At 40.3% G+C, this 26,166-nt stretch overlaps 1 long non-coding RNA gene across 8 annotated transcripts in view; it reads left to right on the forward strand.

Moving 5' to 3' along the window:
- Window positions 1-26,166, forward strand: part of LOC104138364 (uncharacterized) — a 65,354-nt gene that overhangs the window by 664 nt on the left and 38,524 nt on the right. For 4 of the 8 annotated variants that reach the window (XR_011142949.1, XR_011142950.1, XR_011142948.1 and 1 more), the window contains exons 2-7: window positions 240-297; window positions 808-872; window positions 1,000-1,715; window positions 3,506-3,799; window positions 6,243-6,361; window positions 6,891-6,982. This is a non-coding gene — a long non-coding RNA (uncharacterized lncRNA). Of the gene's footprint in view, window positions 1-239; window positions 298-807; window positions 873-999; window positions 1,716-3,505; window positions 3,800-6,242; window positions 6,362-6,890; window positions 6,983-7,886; window positions 8,120-13,722; window positions 13,810-25,214; window positions 25,316-26,166 lie in introns of those variants that run through there. The other 4 variants (XR_011142951.1, XR_011142945.1, XR_011142947.1 and 1 more) reach the window with 4 other exon arrangements.

Consider the following 26,166-nt stretch of genomic DNA (forward strand, 5'->3'; position numbering starts at 1 on the left):
GCAGCATGTTCCTAGTTAGTTCTGTTCAAACAGGGTTGTCTTTTTGCCTGATCCCTCATAGCCGTACTCAGCACGATTTTCAGTTTGAATTAATCTTTCTTAAACACTAGCGAGCAGAACTGTAAACAAAAATGCAGATGAAGTATTGCTAGTATCACATGTGATAGCATTGGTTTTTCCCTGTGTCTGTCTCCAGCGTTTCCTCCCACAGCCTCCTTTCTTTTTTTTTTTTTTCACAGCTACAGCCTACTGATGGTTGATACGCCAATGATAAGGAGCCTTCCTTTGTTGTGAAATGTAAGTGATCTTTTAATTCTGTCCCATTTCAGTTACCCCAGCCTCCGATGTCATCCAGGTCTTCCTGTATGATATTCCAATCCTGCATCAAATAGCTGTGCCTTGCACCTCAATCATTAGCCCACTCCTGCTTTTCATACAAGGGCACAAAGTGCTTTAAAAATCAGTCCTAAAATGTAGAAGGTATGCACCACCACTAGCTTCCCTTCAGTTCAGAGTTCCCTTTAAATGGAACGCTTCAGCCAAGTTCTGATTCATTTTGCAATGTTGTGTGCCAAGCCACCTTTTCTGTATCTGTCTTCAGTAATATGTCCCAATATGGTGTCATACCAAATACTTCTGTAACTTCCACAGAGGGTAAGCCTACTACATTAACAATGTAAAAACTCACTTATATTAGAAAAGAGTTTTGAGTTAATCTGGCCTGAGCTACCTTGGTAAATGTATCTATTAAAATCAGGCATGCAGATAACGTGAATCTTTGCTAAATCTCATTCCCCTTTTTTTTAGTTTGAAGTTCTTGTCAGCTGGGCTAGCCCCAGCCTTAGCTGAAAACTAATGCCAGAGATATTCAGGTAAGTGTCCCTTCACGTTATTAATGTCTTCCATTGATCACATATTTCAAACCTTTTGCCTAGCCTCCACCCTTGAACTTTTTCTTGATCTTCTTTATCTTGTCACATATTCTTCTTTCTTTTTAAGGAGGAAAGAATTCTGCTGATGATCACCGGAATCGCCATTTCTCTGAGCTCTGCCATCATTTTCAGCAGATGATACAATTCAGTGTCATTAGGCAGTGTCATTTGACCAAATATAAAAGATAACTGGTGGATTTTTCTCCATTACCCTCAGGTCAACATCCCACAATGTATGTACTAGCAAGTGATAAAGTCCTAGGTCTACTTTGACTAGAGGGGGCTGTCCTTTCACCTGTCACCATTTGCACTGGGTAGTCTCTTCCAAGTGCTGAATCCCAGGTTATCCCTCATTTGTTCACCTGCTTTCTGTGAAGTATTCTGTTCTGTGATGCCACTTGAATTCTCCTTATATATATAACATCCTAGTCCCCCTGTCTACAGACATCCTATATGCCAAGACTTGTTTTTTTTCCTTCTGCCTATTTCTTTGTTTTACACTACCATGAGCGTCATTCTCAGTTCTGTTTCTCTTTGTTTGCTCATCCCTTACTATTCCCTGGCCTCATACTCTTCAAAGTCTGCCTGCTCCAGTTTCTCCATCCTGTTTATCTTAGGAGATGCTGAACGGTCTGCGCAGGGCGCTTTTTCCTCTCCTCCATCGTGGTCCATCTGAACTCCATTTCTAATTCTTCGATCTCCTCCTGATCTATAGGAGTTTGCTCTCCTGATGTGATGTGAGTTCTATCAGGCAACAACACTTTCTGGAGTAGCTTTTGCCAGGTATCCACTGGAGGATAAAATATGTTCTTTATCTTCTGTTTGCTGCTATTTGTTTTGCTTCCTCTAGCCCTCTAATCGAGTATGCTGTCACATTTTTAGAACTCATCTTTTCTGTCCAACCCTGACTTTGAAGAGGGAAGAAAGACAATTCCCTGAACTCCCTCACAACTAAATTCCCTCCAACATAGATTCCTTTGTTTCCTGTGTCCTCTTCACAATATGATTTCACATGTGCAAATGTTAGAGAAGAAATGCAGTGTTCACACTACAGGATCTTAAAAAAATGAGTAATACACAAATTACAGTCTTAAAAGTTAGCATTTCACAGTCTAAGAAACCTGTCTAATATCCACAAGAAGCTGTATTTTTGGCTTGGGACATGAGGCATTAAACCTGCCATTAGCCCAAGAATAATTGCTCCTTGTTCTGCAAGTCAATCTAGTATAGTTTGAGAAAAGAATGGAACACTGTATTTGAGCAGAGAAAGCAATGCTTCTTTGATAAATTAAGTTTAATTTTAAAAGGCAGCAATTTGAAATGCGTTTTGCACGTGGATATGTTTGGGATTTTTTCAATTAGTTGCAGCAAAGGTAGATTCAACAGCTAAGGGGGCAAGACATAGGGCTGAAGATGTATAATAAAGCAAAGGCAGAAGTTATTCTGCTGGACCTACCCCTACAGGTCATCTTTCAAAATGATTAGAGGGAGGAGGCTGGTACATAATTAGAGGGATGGAGTTTATTCTCACCATATAGGTGTATATACTTATACCATTATAGGGTAACACTTTTCAACAGTTAAGTATTAAACAGGCTACCAGTAGGCTGCTAAGCTTTAAGAAGAGATGTTTTTCCGGATAATGCAATAATCCGAAGTGGAAGGTTATCTTCCTGTCATTTTTATGCAACTACTGTATTACTTTTTAGTGTATGGAAATATTCATTTGTAGAGTAGAGGGGTCTTCTGATTTAGGTAAGTCTGAAATTTAAAATAGCAAAGATGCTATTTTGGAATCCGTTAATTTGTGACTGTTGTTGATCAGAATAAATTAACACTTACCGTTATAAAAGTCTAAATCCTAGATTCAAATAGTCAATTAATAAACATGAAGTGTGTATGTATGAATATTTTAATGTAACTTGAAATGTAATGAGCAACTTCAAAGCAAACTCTTGCTCCTAAATATTCATCAACATGGGTGATTTCACTGACATTTAGTGTGGCCTAGTAAAGGAGAAAAGGAAATCAATAAAAGATAAAAGTAGGGAAGGGAACGAGAGCGAACAAGATAAACTGATTCACTAACAAAACAGAAAGGTTTCTGAAAAAGTCAAGTATAAAAATGGCTACAGCCCATGGCCAGGTTGGCCAAGATATACGCAAATAATCCACACAATGGCCTTGGCAGCATTACACTGATAATATTTTTGCAAGGTTGAATTAAGACTGAACAACGTTCTAGTATGCTAGGCACAAACATACTGATATTTTTATTAAGTGTTAAGCATGTATGTATTGCGTTTTTGTCTTTAAGAAAAACATCTGCCACTGTTAGTTAAAAGAAATTCCCATATGACTCCTCTTGGACTTTCTGTGTGTCAACCGTATGGGACTCGAACGATTTGTGTGTGTGTGTGTGTGCGTATGTTCATGTTTTACGTGGGATCTGGCAAGGACAGATATAGCAGGCAGTGGTGAGGGCAACAGACTCCTTTTCAACGCTGCTGTTTGGTGTGACAGAGTTTTCTGTAATTCTTCCATACTCTCTGCATCTCCTTTTACCATTACAGATTTCACTAAGAGGATCCTCTGACAGAGTTTCGGTAGCAATGAGAGCTGTTAGTGACTTTCTGCGCTTGTGGTTCTACCGTTTGGGAACAGCAGGAGAATTTTCCTATTTTGGAATTTAAGGATCAGACAGCTGTCGTGGAATAGACATATCTTTCACAAAATTTCTCAGCCTCAGGAGGCTGAGAGAGCACAAATGCTATCACAGATGACAGAAGACAAAAAAGCAGCTCCGTTGCAGGGCATAAGTTATAAAGACTCAGACGTGGGCCACGTGTATGCATCCAGTGGAAATGGTACTAAAATTTTCTGTTTATTGGTTTATATAATTTTAAATGGCAAAAGATGGTCCTTCCCACTGACCACATCTGAAATCTATATATCCAGACAGGGATAAAAGCTGTACATTAAAAAACTACAACACTTACAGAATTTGCATATACACACCCACCCACACCCATATAGATGTATATATACGGTGACTATAAAGATCTATATTTATAGATGTACATGTAAATTTATAATTTTAAAGATCGCTAATGATAACATGAAAAATACAGTGTTTTCAAAAGAAAGCTATAGAAATTATCAAAAGGAGTCAGACTATGTATTGGTATATACCATTCATGGATTCTAATTCCTTACCTTTTAATAACATTACGTGATTATTGTTGAAGTTTACAAACTACTGTGGGAAAGCAGTGTGATCTTACATACAGGGCATTGACCCAGGATGTCAGGAGTCCAGCCTGAAATAGTTTTCATGGAAGTCAGCAGGAAAAGTTCAGAGGACCAGTTTTTAACTTCAGTTTTACATCTAGCTTGGTTTTTACCTGCAGTGTGGCCTTGTACAAGTTATTCTTCCCTCTTCATGCCTCCTTTTTTCTCTCCCACCTATTAACCTGTCTGGTCTGCAAAGACAGAAAAGTCTTCCTCAGGGCTCTGCCTGTCTTTTATTGTGTTGAGCACTGAGACCTGGTCAGGCTAAGTGATACTGTCTTACAAGTACTGGCATACTGGCGCAGTAATGGAAACATGATAAGCAATTCATTTAACGTGAGAGGTTTTTTTCAGATTTGATCAGAGTATTAGGAATTACTAAAGGTCAAACTGCCGTATATGTGAATTTAAGTGTACCACATTAGTATTTTAAGACTGCCGTCCCTTTCAGGTGAGTCCTTTATCAAGATGCTGAGTTAACAGCTTAAATTTTAAAACAGGAATATCAGTAATTCCTTGCTTCCTCCCTGTAAACGACACATTTTCCAATTTCATAACTAGCGATGCTCGACAGTAAGACATTCATCCAAATTCTTCTTGTTTTTAAAACTCATCTGAATTACCACAAACAATCTCAAGCCAGGACGAGATGCAATGATAATCTGAATATCAAGTTGTTTCGAATTTCAAGATGCAAGACATTGACTGCAAGACCTAGAAGATGAATTCCAGGTTGCAGACTGCTGGAGGGAAGAAGGGCATAGAAAAGGGCAAATGAGTGAGCTGAATGTCTAAGTAGGATTTTTGCATTTATAAAGGCCACTAACTATCAAGAGAACCAGCCAGTAGTATCTGCAGTATTTAGCTTCAGGCTCTTCTTAAAGTCTCATGTGACAAAAAGCATGAGACTCCTTTTTCTTGACCCTAACAAAATTGTTCTTTTTTGTCTTTACAGTGTTCTTCTATATAGAAAATAATAGGCACTAAATACAATAATTCCCTGACTATGAAAAAAAGGATATGATCAAAACCTGAAAACAATAGATGGAAACAGTTACACAGATGGAAACATACACTTAAATGCAGATGAAAATGAAGTCTCGTCAGATGTTAGCCTGGTCCTGACCCCTCTTAAGTCAGAACTCGTTAAATGTCAATGGGAGCTGTGTTTTACTTAAATAAGATATGTAAAAATCTACCCTGAACATGAGTACAGATAAATGGACATGTCTTCAGCATAATATGCTCTTTTTCATGATAGTGCATGCTTACTTTTTTCATAGTCCCTTGGGCTGCAACTGACTGTGCAGTCAGGAGCAGTCTGGGGCAGGACTTTTTTTCTCTTCAACCTACTATGTCAGAAAGCATTGTGCACACCTAAGGCATTATGTAAATAATTCAGGCAAATTACACCACACTATGGAGCAGTTTCCTAAAGAGTGCTGTTTCACTAGGGGAGTCTGAAGTTGTCTGTTAATAGGGCTGGTTATTTTCAATTACTTCTGGGCTGTGTAAGGCCCTGTGTGGTTTTCATCTGTTTGATTTTGCTGTTCTCATTTGCATAGTTGTTCTCAACCTCGCTCTCTGCTTCATTTTGCATCATCTGTGGTTTTGAGGCAGAAAAGTCTACATACAGAAGAGAAATAAAAGTCAAATATGAGCAGTAAATCCAGTTTGGAATTGCAATATATTCTTGATGCTGAAAAAAATTATTATTTTGAAGTGATTATAAGGCAACTACCATGTGATGGCACTAACAATGAAGCAGTGCTGCAGGAACAACACATTTAGGGTAGGCAGTATCTAGTAATTCCTGTAACGGCGTATTCTTGCTTTCTCTGAAATCGAAGACAAAATTCTATCCTTCGGGTTCTTTGTTAAGAAGCAACTATTAAATATATAACTATATTAAATATATAGATACATTGGCCAAGACACCAATTATTTCAGCACATCTCTTGTCTTATACAACAAGCTCAAAGTCTAGAAGTAAAACAAAATTGTTCTCTCTTACCACAGCTTTATGAAAGGGGGTCATGGTGCAACATCCATTCAGTATCTTGAGGTGAATATCCTCAGGCAACCAATACTGCAAGAACTATAACTTTCAAAATCTGGGAAGTTGTTCTTGCAACCAGGTGAGACTGTGTATTCATGTTATCTTTTGTTCTTTATTATGTGAACTGATAACTGCAGCAAATTTCCTTCTCAAGTTTTTAAGACTGATTTTGATTGTGGTTCATGGAGCAGATTTGATTTTGGTCCCTAGTTTAAAAGTCAGGAAATAAATCAGGTTTGTCTGTCTTTTCTTTCTCAGTTTGAGCATGGAACAGTTTGTAAGCTATGGATGCTTAGTTAATACACTGGAATGCCATGAAATTTAAAGACACCTAAAATTTCTTCAATTTGATGTATAAATAGCTTACAGCATTTTCAGCATTCCAGTCTTATGATCAAGTGGAATCCAGATCAGGTTTCATTTAACTTTGTTAAAAGAGCAATGTGAACTATTTCAGATATCTTACATGGAGTTCAGCAGCATATTCATTCATATGTTTCAAACTGATACTGAGTAAACACATACTGAAACTATAATATCAATAGTGGAGAAAATCCACATCTCTCTGATAAACTTTGTATATCTTTTACATCTTTCTGTTTGGCAAGGATGTGTATTTTGACGGAACACCTCCATGATTCATTGCTGGATTTCCTGGAATCTGGGTTGATTATTATCTGGAACAATTCTTCTTCGAATAGTAAGTAATCACTTTACTTTCTGTGTCAACAATTACTGAGGTTTTTACAAGCTATATCATTATGTCTCAGAATTTAGAAGCAAATATAAAGGCCAAGCATTTGTTTTTTAATTAAGATTGGATGCTGTCTGAGCAAAAAGGAAATGTACATAGGTTCCAGGTAGCTAGTTGCTTTAAATAACCTAAGGCATGTCTGCAAATCTCTATCTATAGTTAGTCTGCAGTACTGAATTCCCAAAGTGTACATCCTTATGTAATATTTGTAGCATAAGAGTAAGAGGCAGTGTGGAGGGGAAGACTATTTTTAAGATGAGAAAACAGTTATAAACTAGATAATAAAATAATTGTAACTCGACAATAATATTTAGATGGCCTATTTAAATTGACTTTCCAGGGAATCCTGGCTTGATTGTTTGGTATGGTGATGTCTATGCTCTGCAGCACTAGCTGAGACAACAGTTGCTTGGTTGACATATGTGAGAAACTCAGATTCAAAGGTGGACCTGTACCTATGCCCCTCACATTTCACTTCAACACATGCAATGCCTTTTCTTCCCCTTTTCACTTGGTAAGCACGTATTCAGGAGCAAAGATTAGAGCTAGGTAAATAAAGGTGGGTGTGAACTTCTATATAGTTAAGTTCTGAGTAATTTTTGACAGTTCTATTGCTACCATATCATATGGGATACTGATTAGCCAAAACTGGTTCCCTGGCCTGTTTCACGTACGCATGCTATATAAAACTTATATTCTGCAATAGCCGCAACTTTTCTAGAAAATCACAACTATTGTTTTTGTAGTGGATAGTGGATTGATGGATTCTCTGATTCCAAATGGAAACTGTGTACAAAACCAAACCTCCATAATACTTTTTGCCATGATTAATTCCTGCTTTTCTCCTCAGACTGTACAGGTACTATAAAAGCCTGGGACTTCGAACTTACTGAGCTCCCATGCTGATAGACACTAAAATGATGTGATAAATATAAACCTAAAGTTTTGGTCACATATGTCTTAGTTCTTCTGCTGTTTATTTTGTTTTAAAACTTACATAAGTAGTTCCACTTAAATCAATAGGATTAATTAGGTGATTGGAATTGGGACATTCCTCAGCAAAAATAAAAGTGTTAGAAGTCGTCAAAGCAAGAGTTGTTTATGATGGTCTGCATTGTATGTTATTATTATTTTATAAAAGAACACTTGCCCTAGAAACACGATTAAAAGAACAGGCACAGTTCTCTGTCCTTCATCATTAAGTACAGATTTCAAAATATGTTTAAAAGATACAACAGTTGCAGAGTGATCTTACTATGTGATCAGTATGTGCAGATTGAAAATGCTTTCAGAATACTCTGTCTTAGGATCCTTTGAAGTGAGAAAACAGAACATTTGGGGAAGTGAGTTTTCTGCAATTCATCAGAGTAAACTGAGAAACAAACTTACTTTTGGTTGAAATGACAAAAATTGCATTCCTTTAACAGATCACTACTAGGATTTCCATAGTAATTACCTATTTCATGCAAGCCCTAACAGATTATGCATTAGGAGTTTGATCCGTGGAATTGTCCTGAACGTGTTAAACAGTGTTGACACTCATTCGTAATACTTTACAAAAGCAATGGTTCCTGAACATTTTCATTTCAAATAGGATATTTTTTCTCAGTTGCACTATAACTAACTATATTATTTCCTGTGAATAAGAATTAGTTTGTGAATTTTGCAAGTCAATAGGTTAGGTATTTTTCTTGGAGGGCTAGTGAGTCATCAGGCATCTGAAAATCATTAAAGGCCTTAAGTACGGAGTGGTCTCCGAGAAGAGGCGCTGTGGTCTCTGGGGGAGGAGTCCAGACTTAGTTACTCCCTCTCATAGAAAGAGAGAGTTTTTTTTTTTTTTTTCCCAAACAGTCTGACTCTCCCTGGTGGTTGAATGAATTTGACAGCATCTGAAGTGAACTAGTAGATGGGCTGCAGAATGTAAGCGTTGCTTTGCAGCAAATGTCACAGCAGGCAAGTTTAAATGTGGAAGGATATACATAGATAGAGAAACAGCATAGTTAGGCCTTTGGCTTTATCCCAAAGGAATCTTGTGGCAGTGTCGTCATTAGTGAATCTGACCTGTGCAACGCACATTCAGTTGCAGGAGCATGTCTCATCTCCCAGTGCTGTAGCAAATGTCTTCACAACAGCATAGAGGCCAGAAAGTAAGGAACAACAGCTTATCAGAAACATAAGGTTAGTGTAACTGGGACGGGTCCAGCATGAAGTGTGCAATACGCAGGCAGCAGGCAAGGCTTCCTGAACACGCAGGCCCAGATAAGTTGCAAGTTGTCCCTTTTGAGGGGGGAAAGTTTTTCCCTTCTCTAATGACAGCATCAGCCCTGATGTTACTGGCAGTGCTGTTGTTCCTACTCCTCTTCATGTTGTGAGTATTGTAGCAAAACCTGATTGCTGTTACCTCTTGCCGTTGCCCAAACAGTAATTGCGCATGGTTAGAAGATCACCAGGAAAAGCTGCAGACAGGTCTTATAACAGGCTTTGTATCAGGAACTGAATCAAAGGAAGGGCAGAGAAGCATTCATTCTGACACAGCACTGTCAAGAAATATCCCATAAGAAAACATATTTCACCTTTACATTACTGGAAATAGTCCCTTAATTTAGCGCTTTCTGCTTCCCTATCCATTACCATTTACTATATGCCCTTAAATGCAGTAGTTATAGCACAGATATATATATATATATATAAACTGATTGCTGGAAACATAGTGACCGGCTCCCTTTAGTAGCTGGTGTCAGCAGGACAGGAACATATGAACCCATTTTACGCTATCTCTAGCAATCATGAGCAAGTACATTATAAAAGAGAACGAAGGAAATATTTTTCAGAAAGAAACATTTGTTTCTCGCTAATGAGAATAATCCTAATAGGAAAACCATGGATTCACTTTCAGAGCTTGTTAATATCAGACCATGTTATTCTTTCAGAAAAAGAAACATTTTCTTTTAGTTTTCTGCATCTTGAATAGGAAGTACACGTAACTATTGTTTCCCCTTCTGCCTGTCAGAGGTTTATTTAACTATGTACATGAATTTCTTGTACAGATCTTAAATCCATTTTCTAATAATATCAACATAATTTAACTTACATTAATGGTTGAAAAAGTAAATGATAATGTGCCGAGAACACAGAAAACAAAATGTCATTTCTGGTTTGCCAGATCTTCATGGCTGGAAATACTTTTCCTTATTGCTTGTCTGGCTGTAGTGAACAAAATTAAAGGGTGCGATCCATCTTATTAAGAACAATTCTGTGTTGATGCATAAGTAAAATAGTGCCCCTCTTTCCTTTACAAAAAAGGATGTTGTGTTTTGCTGTTGCATGACATACTAAGTCATAAAAAAGAAACAAACACATTTTATTGGTACATAGAAAAAAGTAGTTCTGTAGTATCAACAAGTGCAATTCTTATATGTTTATGTAGTTAGTGATAGAATTAGAAGTAACACTAAGACTTCCTTATTTGTGGAAGAATTTACTCAACAGTGCATGTATCTTTTGAAGTTGGGTCTTGAAGTTGTATTGCTCTCTACCAAAAATGTGATGAGTTAGGTAACAGAAATTAATACTACCAGGCATAAATGAAATAAAGGACTCGAGCCTGAAATCCTTGTTCAAGCAGCATTCCCATCAAAATCCATATTGGATAAAGGTGTCAGTGAGCACTCAGCAATTTTTAGCCTTATCTGTTAACATGAAAAAGCAGTTTCTAAATACTTTGCACTCTGCAATGTATAGTTTCTTTTTCTTTCTTTCATGAAAATGCAAGTCAAGTGCAGGCTTCATTGATGATTTGACTTAAACCTGAGTTGCTGGCAAAGCCTGATTCAGCTTGTGGAATTCTCAGTAAATTTTTAATTGCAGCTGAAATTGAGATGAATACACTGCCAAAGTGTTCAAACATAATATTTGTAATAACAGATGTTGAAATTGCAAGGACGACAATGAATATTGCCTTTTCTATACTATGACACTGTCCTATTGTGTTTTGGTTTTGACAGGAGATGACACAGAGATTAATATAACTCTGAACATTGTCTGAAGTTGCAGACTCCAAATTGTTGTGACTTGTCTTTAATGCTCTTCCAAATGCTAGAAAAAGTATCAGATGCATTTATATTAAAACTGAAGATGGTTTGGGAAAAATAATAGACAAGATAGAGGCTAATTCCCTTCTAACTGAAGATTTTGTTTCAATACCATGGTCACAAATCTGTAAAGGTAATATGCATTCGTTGGGAGTTGGCCACCCTAATGAAATCGGACTCTTAGCAACTGTGGCTTCACTTTCATGCCCTGTGTTATCTAATATCAAGGAAATTTGCTCTCTGAAAATATGTGGACTATTTCTGTCTGAATTAGTAAACCTTAAACTTGTCTATTCACCACTGGTTTGTGGTGGTGGTGGTGGTTTGGGGTTGTTTTTTTTTGTTTTTTTACCTTTCACAGAATCACAGAATCGTTTAGGTTGGAAGGGACCTCTGGAGATCATCTAGTCCAACCTCCTCCCTTCTTCTTTAGGGACAATAAGAATTTTGACTCATGTAAGCATGGTTCTCTTGAGAATGATTCTAAAATGCTTTTTGAGTTATTCTACCACTTGAACAACCCTATTATAGATCAGCACAAATTTGGCCTGTATTTTTCATTTATTTTCTTTTTCACTTTCTATATAATGTTTGCAAAGAGAAGAAAATTCCTCTGCACTGCCTAAGTAGTAGGACAGACAGGGTATGATTACCGAATACCATGAATGATGTGGATTTCCCTCCTTGGACAATAGTATTTGTTTGTACTGGCTGATACTCATGCTCTACAGATAACTCACTTGAACAGCGTATAGTAATGTACATTATGACTAATTCAGCTTGTAAGCAGTTTCATTGTGATCTGTCCAGTACTGGAATTTTTGGCTTTTTTTCAGCATTGTTGTACACAATTTTTAGATGACATAATCGTACAAAGAAAAGATAGACTGAAGTAAAACGGAAAAGCGTTTTCTGAATTTCCTGTTTTCTGAGCTTTAGCACCTTCTATTTGCATTACCATGACTGTATAAAATCCATTCAGTTTCTCACTTTTTTACCCTCAGTAAGGCACTCAGAAGATTAGGTATCCTACTATGAATCAGGCACATCTAGATCAAAGATCTCCTGTTTATTTTAATTTTTAAGACATGTCTCCATCTAGTTATCTTAGAGCTGCATTATTTTCTTTTCATCTGGTGCCAATAACGAAGGGCAGAGGTGATAAGAGAAATCAATATTATTCTCTATTGTTTCCACAATGCTATGAAGTGGATCAAACAAAATTCGGAAAGAAAGGCTGAACCAGTCCTCCAGATCTCAGACACCTTTAATTACTGGGAAAGTTTGCCTACAAAGTTTGCAGGGCCATTATCCCATAGTCTTTACCCTTTAGAGACACTAACTGAATGCAGCATTTATGCAAACCAATGCAAAACAAGCTCAGCATATGTGAGCTGTAAATGCAAGTTTTCTGAAGAGCGAAGGCTATGAGAGAATGTTACTGTCAGAGTGTGGGTGGCCCTTGTGCTGTTTCCACGTGGGGTCTAGCCATGCCAGTGATGGCAGGGAGATGACGGGCCACGGTCCTGCTCTCTTCCACCCTGGCTGAGGGTGATTATGGCAAGCATTTCCCTTAAGTGAAAGGCACATGGGGCACAATTCTGAAGAAGAATTATGCCTCAGTGAATCAGAGTTTCTTCCAGCGGTTATATTTGAGATGACTCTGTCCTGTCATAATCTGATCCTACTGGAAGATTATCATATCGTCGGGGTCTTTATGAGTACAGGTAGGTCAGAAAAGAATAGAGGAGATAGAGATGATGGTATAAGTATGATGCTGAAATACAGAACAACAATGCAGTGGAACTGTCTTACTATTCTGTGTAGAACAAATTCACTGTTAACCCATGGAAATACTTCAGTATTTACTCATGTGCTAAAAGACACTTTGATAATGGTAAATATATAGTGTGATAGATTTAGCATGTGAGAAGGTTCATGGTGAGCTCTATAAGAATATAAAGGGTAATAGACATCAATATACACAGAAGTAATAGCACGGGGATCCATATTTTTAAAAAACTAAAATGTGCATGTAGCCATGCTGTTCAAATTAGCATGACAGTATATATGTAATAATTGTTTTGCAATTACCCTTTTCAGGGAGGTCAGCATCTTCAAATTTGTCAGCCTAAAGGTAGATGCCTAAAATGCCAACTTTTCTTCCACTGTACTTTACAGAATCAGGCCTTCTACCCCATCATACGCCCCGTTGTTAAAAGAAAGATGCACTGCATATTTCTGCACTATCGCTTTCTATAGTGCTGCATATGTGAATAGCATGCTGAGACATTTCAGCTTCTGGTGTAATGTGAGTAACAGATTTTAAAGGAATTTCCTGGAAGTTCTACACGGCTTAAAAATGTTATCTCCTAATTTTTTCAAGTAGGAAAACTGAAGCACAGATTTCAAGTGATTCACTCAAAGTTAGAGACCAAGTCAGTGGCCAAGGCAAAATTAAAATCTAGGATTTTTTATCTCCTGCCTAGTATAGTGAACATCAAACAGTGCTTTGTGTGAAGTATGTTTAGCATATGAGTGAGTTTATAATACATGTTGCACTAGTTTATTGTTTCTGCCTTTGTATTTTTGCAGATGCATTCACACCACACAGAATATGAGAGGAAAAAGTGATTTTGAGTATTGAATTACTGAAGGATTTTTCTGTGTGTACTTCCTTCTGTGTTCTCAGACAAGAAGGGAAAAAAGGTACTGCTCATAATAGAGGCGATGCACAGCAGAAAGGTGGAAAGCAGGAGATAAAGTTGTGCAAGGAAAAGGGAGATCCATTCCGTTTCCTCCCACATTTTCTGTTCACATCATTCCATATTGCATTTGCTTTCTCATTCCTGCTTCCTCCTTTGTATGTGTGGCAGCAGAATGAAATTTGCTAGGTGCCTGGGGTCAGATTCTCTGCTGGCAGTCAGTGCTGCTGACTTCCATGGAGCTGCACTGACTTCCTGTAGCTGATCGCTTAGCGCCCTGTCATCAAAGTTCTTGCATGGAGCACTTCAAAGATTGCAAGCCAAACTATTCTCTCATCCCAACAGATCACTAGAGATTTTACACAGGAATGTGTGTTTAGGTCATATCAGCATAACTGAAAACAGTAGTTAGATCTGGGATTTTACTTTGGCCAGCGTTCACAAGCCAGGCTGTGGGAAGTGAAAATCAAGTCAGTATCAGGGACCTGGCAGGGACTTGGGTTATATTCTGAGAAATCCCAAGTGACATGTTCATATGACTCTATCCTGTAGAATGTATACGTGTGTTACTTCCTTCCAGGACTCATAAACAGTTACATGTAGATGGGAACCGTGTAACCCTGTTTTTGCTTTGTAAATCCTTAGACTGAATACCTTTTAGACTTGTCTCACTGAAATACTGAATTGAAAAACCTACTGACCCTCGTCCCGGTCTGGATGAGTTCCACTCTGCAGTAGTTATTGGCACTGGCCTTCTGAACTGTAAAAGAAAAAGCTGTAGGACAGAGCACTGATGGTGGGATCATGAGTGCAAGACAATCATTTATTTTTGCAGTTAGCTTTATATGGAATACCTTGTGGTAACTTAAGCCATTTGAGAATGTACAAATATAGAGCAAAAAAGATGGATAACAGAGAGCGTACTAACATTCTGATCTGTAATGAATCCATCTAGACAGTATGCTAATTTACATAATAAACAAGTTTTAATGATTAAAGAGATCAGAATCTGATACCACATGGGTGGGTACAGGGGGCAGAGACGAACATTCTACAGTGTTTCCCACAGATGACACAGAACCTGAATTACAAGCTCACAGCGCAGCTCTGATAATGAGTAAACTTGAAAGCACTTGTTCTCAGCCTCTTCTGTGTTATTTTGTAAAGCAAGAGAATCAGAATCAGAGTATCTTGGAAGGTATGGAAGTTAAAGCTGTGTTAGAGTTTACAAGCTTATTTTCACAGGTTCTAAACCAGGAAGAAAAGGGTAATTCAGTGACCTTTTTCTTCATGTATCTTATCTTGTTAGCAGCTTTTCAAAACATAATAGTAGTGAAATCTATAGGTGATTAGAAACAAACACAAGAGGCATAGAAATTTGGTGTCGAGTTTGTTTCCAAATTCACTAAATATAATGCAAGTCAAACTTTATTCTTAATTGCACTGATATCCATCTGGAGCAACTATATTATCTTCAGTAATACAGAAGCTGTGTACAATTTGACTCTATAAAAATTGACTTCAGGTAATGCAAAGGACCTGAGAAGTCCTCAGTGGATATCTCTGAAAATTATTTATTTACATATCAATTCCTTTGATTTCATACATTTGCACTTTCCCCACAATTTTTTTAACTGTATATCAGACAGACAGCATGAAATCTGGAGCTCAGTGTTCATGGTCATAGCTCCATTAAAGTCACAAAAGCTGTGATGATTTGCACCCACCAAAGATCTGCTTGCTGATCCTCCTCCAAAAAAAGTCCACGAAAGGAAACATCATAAAAATATCATGTCTGCATATTCCTATTTTATTCCCCTCAGTGGCTTCCTGTGAAGCTTAACAGAACTGCCAAAAAACACATGGGCTTCTATATGTAGGGAATCAGCTCTCTGTAAGTATCATCCTACTGGTCTTGAATTTGTACGAGCCTTTGAACAATCTGAATTCCAGCCCTTAACATGCCATGATAGCCTAAACTAAATACTAATAGTCATTACTCAAGCAAAGCCTCCCTTGAAACAAGACATAGGCTTTGTCTTGCAGGATTGCTGTTGAAATCAGCCACATTCTGGATCATTATCACTGGAAAAACTGTGTAGAGCTGCTGTTCAGAAGTACTTAGGCTGGAGGAATGGGCCAACAGGAACCTTATGAAATTCAGCAGGAACAAATGTGCAGCACTGTAGCTGGGAAAGAAGAACCCTTCCAACAATACTGGCGGGGACTGCCTGCCTGGGGGGCAGCTCTGCTGTAAAGGCCCTGGCGGTCCTGGTAGACACAAGCTGGGCATGAGGCAGGCGCATGCCCTGGCAGCAAAGGTCTGCAGCATGCTGGGATGTATTAACAGCAATATAGCCAGTAGATCAGAGGGAGTGATTACCCCCGCTCAGCACTTATTAGACCACAGTACTGTGTTTTAGGGCAGTTTTACCCCCCCCCCCATACAAGAAAGATTCCAATAAACCGGAGCAAGTCCAACAGAGGGCCACTGAGAGGCTGAGGGAACGAGCTTGTTGAGCCTGCAGAAGAGAAGGCTTCGGGGCGCCTAGTAGCACCCATCCAGTACAGACAAGGAGGTTGTCAAGAAGATGGAGGCAGGCTCTTCACAGTGGTGAATGGTGGGAGGGCAAGAGACAACAGGCATGAGTTGAAGCAACCCAAATTCATATTGGCTGTAAGGAGAAACTTTCAGCGTGAGGGGAGTCGAGCAGTGGAGCAGGTTGCTCAGAGAAATTGAACAACCTCCATCATTGCAGAGTTTCAAGACCAGACTGCATAATGCTCTCAGTAACCTGGTTCTGACCCCATGGCTGACCTTGCTTTGAGCAGCAGGTTGGACTAGAGATCTCCTGAAGAGCCTTCCTATGACCCTAAAATGGAAATACCTCTTTATCAGGAAAGGCTCACGCTACATTCTTCTCGCTTTTGTTGTCAGCAAACATGATAGCCTGTTTTCAGCACATCTTGAACATGAGCCTTATTTTGTGCCACTGCAGTCAGCCAGATTTTTTAATTTCCCATGTCCCTGGTACAAATCAGGAGACGGGCTAAATAATCCCAGGCATTCTTCTCTTATTGGTGACTGTGGTGGTGGTAAGAGCAACAGCAGTGATAAAATCATGCAGAACAAATTGGGGTCTGTGGCTCTTTGTGGGTCTGTGAGCGAAAGAAATGTCTTATATCTTGGCTCTTGTTGGCTATGCTCTATGTTTCTGTGAGGATCAGTAACAGAAGAAAACTGTCATTACAATTTGATTGCAGACCTTAACACTTACTTGGGCTCATGGTCCTTGGGGAGGAAGGAGCGAGGGGACAAAAAAGTAGACTTGTAAGAGGCACAATAAGGTAAAAGAGCGCTCATCACAGGCTTTTTTTCTGCAGCTGCTGAACTCCTCTTTTTAGTCATGCCAATTTTTCTTTTAAAAAAATGGAAAAGTAAATAAGATTTAATGCCCAGTCCTTTAATTCTTACTTGAGATCATGACATCAGTTTCAACAGTGCTATTTTGCTAATTGAATAATATATTAAACATGGCATTGAGGTTATTAAAAATAGAAGAAAATACAGATTAGTTAGAGAGGGCTAAATGTTGAAGTCTCCACTTACATGAAACCTCCACTGAAGTTTCAGGACCTCACACATTATGCATGTACATAATTTATAATAAAAATTGTGTTGGTGTCAATCCTGTGCTTCAGGGCACCAAACTGATCTTCAGGTAAGGTTAAGTATATCTTCCTCTTCCTCTTGTCTAGTATTGCATAATTAAGTGCAACAAGGTTTTTAACTCCTTCAAACATCAGGATTGCCTCATGTCAGAGACAGGGTTTGGGATTAGCTGCACTATTGATCTGTTGCAGAACTGCTTTTCTTCTAATCACATCCCTCTCTGCCAAGCAGGGAACTTTTATATTGGAAAAATAATTCATAAGCAGTGAAAGAAAAATTAGAAGGAATCTAAAGCACACACAACTTTTGTACTGGAATAAGTATATGCAGTTTCACAAACCACTCAGTCTTAACACATGGAAATTGGCACAAGAGACCCATGTTCATATGTATCATTTCAGAAGGCACACTGAGAGACAGTACCTGCTATATGCCGCTTTCGGCCCCATACAGTAAGGAGTGCCTAAGTAAAGATGCATCAATTTAACTATTTTTGTTTTTAAACAGCTAGAGCAAATCAGTATAAAAATGGTGAAAACCTGACTGAGGTGAAACAGCAGAAATAGCTGCTGTGAGACGCCAACAGCTACTATGGTCTACAAACATCAGGCATCTAAGGCTCAAACTCAGGAGAATGTCATTAGGGCACATTTTCTGCAACTGCTTTTAACTGTGGGCAAGGAGGCTCCTGGCAATCATTGATTCGTTATGTAAAGTGAATCATGGACAAGAGGAATGGCCGAACTGGTATTTATAGTGAAGGGCACAACAGTGCAATAAAATCTTAAAAGAGTCCCCCAGACCTCCTGGAGTTTAGATGGTGATTCAGCTTGACGGCAACTGGTAGCAGGTTTTTTTTTAATCACCTTACGAAGAATTTTTTTTATCACCTTACGAAGATATAAAACATCACTTTTTCTCCCTAAACAGAGGACGTACACGTGAACTTTATTCAGTTTCTGGTGATGGCCACATTTAGCCATTTTTACTTTAATATCCCGTTACAGTAGTCTATTGAAACTTAGTGAATATTAGTGAGAATTATTTTTTGGCACGCTTGTCCAGCAGATTATGAATGGCACAAGAAATAAGGAATTGTGTTCTACTCGTTATATGGATGCTAATTCATGTAATATCAAGCAAACTTCTTAATTGCATTACATAACAGTAACCTTATCTTTGAAATAAGGTTGATGAATATCTAGCATTGTTAATCATCTTGAGATGTGTATGTATAAAATAACAACAACGTAGGCAGATTCAGGATGACAGACGATCCAAATGCAGTTTCACAATCCTGGCCTATGGCAAGAACTGTATGTTGCCATGATAGTTTATTCAGTAGCCTCTAGCAGTTGCTAAAGTAAGCATTGTAGATTATGAAATAACTAATATTCAGAATTAAAAACTGTGGAAAGATTTATCCAGTTCACCGTAAGACCTCTCTAGACACTTATTCAGTTTCTTGTCTGGAAAATATTTTAAATTTAGTATTGCCATTATTTTTATGTTGCTAATCTCAGATCCCTATTCAAGTTTGATGCATTGAAAAGAATAATTATGTTGTCCAGGTAGGTCTTTAGAAAGTGACTTCTTCATTTGTTTATTATTCATTATATGTATGGTTATTTTTCGGTGGTTAGAATCTGGTTATAGAAATGAAAAATTGATTATAATGCCTGCATTGCTGTTTTATCTAAGCACAAGCTGGACTGGCTTCTCATTAGTAATTATGGATCGTGATTCCATAAAAGCTTTTTTCTCATGACATGAGAATCACTGTGTCATGAGTAAGGCTTATTCACTGGAGCAAGATTTACAGGGCTGGGCCCAGATCTAGCAAGTATATTAGGGCTCTGTAGCTTTTGAAAAAAGAAGTAAGAAACTTTTTTACTGAGCACGGAAAACAGGTTCCAAACATACGATCAGTGGCAGTCTGCATGAAGACAGTCCTTTCACAGTGAAACATGGTCCAAATGGGGATCAGATGCATATTCACTATTCACCAACAGTAACTTCAACTTTCAAATGTGGCGTGTTTAAGGAGAGTCCAAAGTATTTGTACTTAAAGGCCTAATGGATTGGAGGAGAATGAGTGCACTCCTGTTTTCTAGGATCAAGACCATCCAGACCTTTACGACACTGCTCAGTGCTGTGAATTCTAGGTAAATATTACAGCTCAGAAGCCTTCTAGTGCTGGTGTTATAGCCCCTCCTTGTCCGTTGCCTACTCTTGCCTCCAACGTATCCATGTATATGGCGGCCTTACAGTGTGCTTACATCAGAAAAGTTTCTCCACTATCTATTCCATTATCTAATAGAGCGTAGCTATCCATACAGTCCCACTACACAGTCCACTGCTGGGGACAAGTTCCATGTCAGCATCAGCTTGCCAGTTTCCTGTCTCGCAGAGCAGGATCTACCCTGGCCAGACTGAGAGTGAGCTGCAGGGCTGTTTGCGCTCTAGATAGATAATGTTGCAGCAAGCTTGCCTACAGAGAGCAAAGGCATGCAAGATAATGTCTGGGCCTTCAGGTGTTGCCAAAGTGAATAAAATTCAAAGGTGTGATTTACCCATGCCAACTTTCAGCAGTTTCTGTCTTTGATGTAAAGCTCTATGATACATTATTTGTTTGCTTCATGCAGAAGATGTCTTTATAATGATAACTTTGTTTTGCATACAACTGTAGGCCTCCAAAATTGTCTAATTCTAAGAAAAATATAGAAACCATCAGAATGATATCCATCTTCGGGACATGTATTTATATGTTGGACCACACCAAGTTTATAAGCCTTAAGGGTATATAATTCAGCTTTCATCCAAAGTTTAATTTTATTTTCAATTCTGTTGGTTAATTTACTGTACTGATTTGAAAGTCATAGTGCATGTTATCTGGATGGCTAAAATTTCTTCAGAAAGGGGATTGTGTATTTATAAGGATAACAACAATATGCAGAGTGACATCAGTAAGGGTTAGAAAAATAACCAAAAGAGTTTAGTTAAAGAATTAATAGATTACCACACAGAATAACAATTGGGGAGTAGGAAAATGCAATTCTCATGTGGAAGTTTTGCATAATTGCCTTCTGCTATTCCACTTTCATCTCCCTCTCTACTGGACACTAGGTTGTATATATCACTTTAGAGTGGTAGACCTCTTTTCCCATGCAGCCAGGTAAACACCAAAGCGATGTTGTTTCACCAAGCTCTTGCAATCCCTGCTAAATAAGGTGTGCTTTTACTGAGGACTATGACTGACTATGGTAAAAATAAAAACCAAGCATTGAAGGTTCCTTAGGAGGTTTATACCATGAAATATGCTATTTCATGCTGTGGGAAAACCAGAATGCTTGTTCTCCACTGTATTCTGTGTCTGCTATAGCCCACCTGATCAGGAAGAAGTAGGTGAGGCCTTCTTCAGACAACTGGAGGAGCTTCATGGTCACTGGCCCTGGTCCTCATGGGGGACTTTAAGCACCGTGGTATCAGCTGGAGGGACAGCACAGAAAGGCACAAGCAATCCAGGAGGTTCCTGGAATGCATTGATAACAGCTTCCTAATACAGATGGATCAAGAAGCTGATGAGGAGGGGTGCTCTGCTGTATCTCATACTTACAAACAAGGAAGGGCTGGTCAGAGATGTGAAAGCTGGGGGCAGCCTTGGCTACAGCGACCACGAGATGGTGGGGTTCAGGATCCTGTGAGGAGGAAGCTGGGAAAAAAGGGGAATCACAGTCCTGGACTTCAGGAGAGCGGACTTTGGCCTGTTTAAGGACCTGCTTGGAAGAAGCCCATGGGACACAGCCCTGGAGAGAAGAGGGGTCCAAGAGAGCTGGCTGATATTCAAGGATCACCTCCTCCAAGCTCAAGAATGGTCCACCCAAACCAGCAGGAAATCAAGCAAAGGTGGCAGGATGCCTGCAGAGATGAACAAGGAGCTCCTGACCACAAAAAGGAAGGCTCCTGCCTCTACAAGAGGTAGAATCAGGCACAGGGAGCCCAGGAGGAACGCTGTCTGAGCATGCGGGGATGGGGTTAGGAGAGCTAAAGCCCACCTGGAATTCAAACTGGCAACAGACATGAAAGGCAACAAGAAAGACTTCTTAAGTACAAGTACATAAGCAGCAAAAGGAAGGCTAGGGAAAACGTGGGCCCACTGCTAAATGGGGCAGTGGCCCTGATGATGAAGGGCACAGAAAAGGCAGAGATACTGAGAGCCTTCCCTGCCTCAGTCTCTACTAGAAGGACCAGCCCTCAGGAATTCCAGGCCCCTGTGACCAGAAAGGAAGTCTGGAGCGATGAATACTTACCCTTGGTGAAGGAGGATCAAGCTAGGGAACAGTTAAGCACGTAACATACACAAGTCCATTGGCCCCGATGGGATGCAGCTAGGAGCGCTGAGGAAGCTGGCCAATGTCATTGCGAGGCCACTCTTGATTATCTTTGAAAGGTCATCGTGACGGGGAGAGGTTCCTGAGCCCCAGAAGAGAGCAAACACCACCCCGATCTTCAAGAAGGGCAAGAAGAAGGACCCAGAGAACTATAGGCTGGTCATCCGCACCTTGATCCCTGGGAAGGTGATGGAGCAACTAATTCCGGATACCATTTCCAGGCACATGAAGGTGATTTGGGAGTTGCCAGCATGGATTTATGAAGAGGAAATAAGAGTTTAACCAACCTGATAGCCTTCTACGATGGAATGACTGGACTGGTAGATGAGGGGACAGCAGGGGATGTTGTTTACCTTGGCTTTAGTAAGGCTTTTGACACTCTTCTCCCATTGCATCCTCACAGACAAGCTGCTGAAGTGTGGGCTTGGTAAGTGGTCAGTGAGGTGGATTGAGAACTGGCTGAACTGCCAGGCTCAGAGGGTTGTGATCAGTGGCACAAAGTCCAGCTGGAGACCAGTCACTAGTGGTGTCCCCCAGGTGTCAATACTGTTTTAACATCTTCATTAGTGACCTAGATGATGGGACCGAATGCACCCTCAGCAAGTTCACAGACAATACAAAACTGGGAGAAGTGGCTGAGGCACCAGAAAGTTGTGCTGCCATTCAGGAGATCTCGGCTGGCTGGAGAAACAGGCAGAGAGGAGCCTCATGCGGTTCAGCAAAGGGAAGGGCAAAGTCCTGCCCCTGGGAAGGAGTAACCTCATGCACGAGGACAGGCTAGGAGTCCACCAGCTGGAGAGAGCAGCTTTGCAGGGAAGGACCTGGGGGTCCTGGTGGACAGCAAGTTGACCGTGAGCCAGCAGTGTGCCCTTGTGGCCAAGAAGGCCCATGGTATGCTGGGGTGCATTAGGCAGAGTGTTGCCAGCAGGTGGAGGGAGGTGATCCTGCCCCTCTCCTCAGCCCTGCTGAGGCCTCACCTGGAGCACTGTGTCCAGTTCTGGGCTTCCCAGTACAAGAGAGACATGGCGCTACTGGAGAGAGTCCAGCGGGGGGCTACAAAGATGATGAGGGGACTGGAGCATCTCTCCTCTGAAGAAAGGCTGCGAGAGCTGGGCCTGTTCAGTCTGGAGAAGAGAAGACTGAGAGGTGATCTGATCAACGTGTACAAGTCTCTGAAGGGGGAGTGTCAAGAGCATGAGGCCAGCCTCTTCTCCGTGGTGCCCAGCAACAGGACAAGAGGCAACGGGCAGAAACTGAACCACAGGAAGTTCCATCTGAACCTGAGAAAAAACTTCTTCACTGTGAGGGTGACAGAGCATTGGAACAGGTTGCCCAGAGAGGTAGTGGAGTCTCCTTCCCTGGAGATATTCAAAAACCGTCTGGATGTGATCCTGGGAAATATGCTCTAGAGGACCCTGCTTGAGCAGGGAGGTTGGACTAGATGATCTCCAGAGGTCCCTTCCAACTGTAACCATTCTGTGATTCTGTGATTCTCTGACCCTTCCCCTCCAGTCAACCCTGGTGAGGCCACACCTGGGGTGCTGTGTCCAGTGCTGGGCTCCCAGTACAAGAGAGACATGGATGGACTGGAGCAAGTCCAGCCAAGGGCTACCAAGGTGCTTCAGGGACTGCAGCATCTCACAAACGTGGAGAGGCTGTGAGAGCTGGGACTGCTCAGCCTGGAGAAGAGCAGGCTCCGGGAGGGGATCTTACCAGGGCATATACATACCTGATGGGAGGGAGTAAAGAGGATGGGGCCAGGCTCTTCTCAGCGGTGCCCAGCGACAGGACGAGAGGCAACGAGCACAAACTGAAACACAGGAAATTCTGTTTGGACATAAGAAAACACTTTTTCCTGTGGGGGTGGTGGAACACAGGCATAGGATGCCCAGAGCAGTTGTGGAGTCTCCATCCTTGGAGATATTCCCAGCCCTGCTGGGAGCAGGGAGTTGGACCAAAAGACCTCCAGAGGTGCCTTCCAACCCCATCCGTGCTTGAGATTGCTTCTGCATGTTTGTTCCTTCTAGTTTGTTTTTCCAAGCAGTACAGATAAGCCTTCAGTCCCATCCGCCCTGGAGCAGAAACAATGTGTCGCCACATCTTGTGGTGACTTTGTAATGTGGAGAAACTGGCATGAGGATGAGATCACACTCGTTCTGTTTTCTGACCTAAAGGAACGTAAACTCACTGACCCTATATATATGCAGACGTTGGCAGTTACTCTATTATTCACGTCACTTTATGACTGTACATTATACTTAGCATTTATACTGCATTATGCAGTGCAGAAAACAACAGCAAGTGGTCTTACGAGTTACCACTATTGCATCAAGAATAAAAGCAAGCTCCTCGAGTAGCTTAACCTTGACACTAACAATGGCTTCCTAAGGGTGGACTAGTGTCCCTCATGCCATAGGCAGACCCATTAGAAGGGACCAAGAGTAGAAAACCTGACTACTTCATTAGTTTTTGCAAAGGACACCTCAGAGGAACAAGCATGATGGGCAACAGAGTTTCCAGAGACTACCGCCTGGATCCAGGTGAGCTAGTGGGAAAATTCTCCTAAATCTCAGAGTTCAGTTAGATCTGGCTGCATAGCTGCTTCCATACAGCAGTGGAAGCCCCTGTATAAGCCACAGTATGAATTCCCTTCGAAAAAGCAGTCGTTCCTGATGTTATTTCCACAAAGAAGTCTGGCAGTAAGCAATCTTGTAAGTGCATAAAATGCATGTGGTGTCTTTTGAAACCAGCCTTGTCCACACTCAAGTTATCCCAGCTCAAGTTGGCCCCACAGGCAAATCTGTGGCATTCCAGTTGCAAAGGGAATATTTCTGAAGAAGCTGACAAATCCCTTTATTCTGTTTTGGCAGGGAATATGTTTCTGAAGAGTATTCATCTATGCACAGGCAATACATGGAAGGAACAAAATCTGTCCATTCAGAACAATTGCTCTTTCACTATATGACTGGGAATTTGGTATTAATCTCTAATCATATATCCTTGTTTTCTCCTATAAAATTAGATACTCAGGCAGCACAAACTGGACTTGAAAGGTAGAACTTACTCAACATTAGCTCATTTAATCATAATTGTCTACAGTGTAAGTAGTTCATAGGAGGGTTTTCAGGTTCCTAGTGTGCTTAATGGGTACTTTCAATGGCATTTAGGGTAGGGACACTTTGGTGCTGACTCACTGATGGAATCACTTATACTGTAGAGGTAGAGTAAATTAAATGAGCTGCAGCTGAAATATTGTTTAAGATGCATGAGTAATCCTATTAATTAACATAATTAATTTTATTAATTTTAATACCTAAGATGCCAACAAAAAATGTGCCAGAGAGAGCTCTCTACTGTCCATGCTCAGATGAGGAGGTAGGCACAGAGGCTGCTGTCCCAGAGACACCTGGGAAGATCAGGTTTGTTGCACCACTTTCTCCATGAGTGAAGGGTGGTGACACGCCTTTCCTCTTAGCTGATCTTGTAGCAGGGCTGTGTGCCTGCAGGCAGCTGGGCAGGGAACAACGTTCTGGCAGCCACCATCCCCCTCTCACCGGGGGCTGAGCTTGGGTTGAATGGGGTCTGCCGTAGTATGTGTTGTTACAGGTGGATGGTGATGTGTCCCCTGGAATACTTTTCCTAGTAGAAACAATATCTTATTCTGGATTTTCTTTAAATCAGTTTCCTTCCTCCAGTGAGTCTGGATATAAAACTGTGCAGGCTAACAAATAAGCAGAATTATAATATGTACACATCATGTTTAAACAGTAAGCCTGTATTAGTATTACTTCAGCTATAATAAAATTATCTGGTACAGCTAAATAATTATGAAATTATTATGGTCCAGCTGTACAATAGGGAAGGAAAAGTTGTTTCTGCTCCAGCAACAGAGTTGCCGTATTTCTGTAAGAATGAATTTACTAACCCAGTCCAGTCCCCACTGATTAGAGAAGTCTGGGGAGCAGAGCGGAGTGGAGTACAGAAGAGCAGAGTGGAGAAGAGATAATTAAATGTTTAAAGAAAAGCTCAGATGAGGATAATTCAGAAAGTAAGCAGCACAGTAAAAGACTTATCCATCACAACTACAGCATATTATCTCATCCTAAATCCAACTCTCATCCCAAACCATTTTATTTTTGAAATGTCTTTGAAACAAATGCAAGCATATACTGAAAATACAGTGAGAAAACATTATCAGGTCAGCCCATTTGCATTACTATGGAGTCGTGAAAGATGTTTCTGTACCTTTACAGGATATGTTTGTGCTATG

Source organism: Struthio camelus, chromosome 9 (genome assembly GCF_040807025.1).
Source record: "Struthio camelus isolate bStrCam1 chromosome 9, bStrCam1.hap1, whole genome shotgun sequence".
Lineage (NCBI taxonomy): Eukaryota > Metazoa > Chordata > Aves > Struthioniformes > Struthionidae > Struthio > Struthio camelus.